Genomic DNA, 777 nt, shown 5'->3' on the forward strand with positions numbered 1-777 from the left:
TCTGAAATTGAACGTTTGTGTTAGCAGACCTGACCACCCCCATCCCACATCTTTGAGGAGACACAAATACAAATACAAATACTGCCCTGCTTTGAAGGGTAAAAAACGTTCATAATAAATGAGATAGGGGAGTCCCCCCTATAGTCCCCATTGCACACTACAAACCAGTTAAAAGGATTAAACCGTGAAATAATAGGAGAATTTACATCCTCTGCTGGAGGAGTAGGGGCAGTGCACTTTTGTCCCAATTCATATTTTTAACTACACTAAAGCATTCTGTCAGGATCCGCCATGAATTACTGAATGAATTATATATATGGATATTTTCACACCTGGCTATTTCTAAAGGTGATTTTAATCTAAGAATGTGCATAGAAAATATATCCCAGCTGAGCATTAACGGTATGAGTGCCAAGAGCACAAAAGCGGCTGTAGTTTTATCCTGATTTGACTTGTGTGCAGTGTGGATGGAGGACAGCACACTGCAGTCTCAGCAGTGCACCATCATGTCCCAACAACCAGATGGAAATGCGGATTATCATGGCGTGTGTCTTATGTAAGGCAGCGCTGTTGTGTGTGTGCACTGTTCACCCATATCTGTATGTTTATGTGTGTTTGAGCTGTTTATTTGACCCTGTCTGATCTTACAGCTGGCTGGCAAGGGGAGGGACGGCAGACATGGCCGAAGCTGAGGATGAGAGCAGGAACAGCAGCCTGCCGAGAAAGAAACCACCCTGGCTCAGACTGGACATCCCCATTGCCCCAAACCCTGTGGAG

This window comes from Sinocyclocheilus grahami, unplaced genomic scaffold, assembly GCF_001515645.1.
Source record: "Sinocyclocheilus grahami isolate Dianchi unplaced genomic scaffold, SAMN03320097.WGS_v1.1 scaffold180.1, whole genome shotgun sequence".
Lineage (NCBI taxonomy): Eukaryota > Metazoa > Chordata > Actinopteri > Cypriniformes > Cyprinidae > Sinocyclocheilus > Sinocyclocheilus grahami.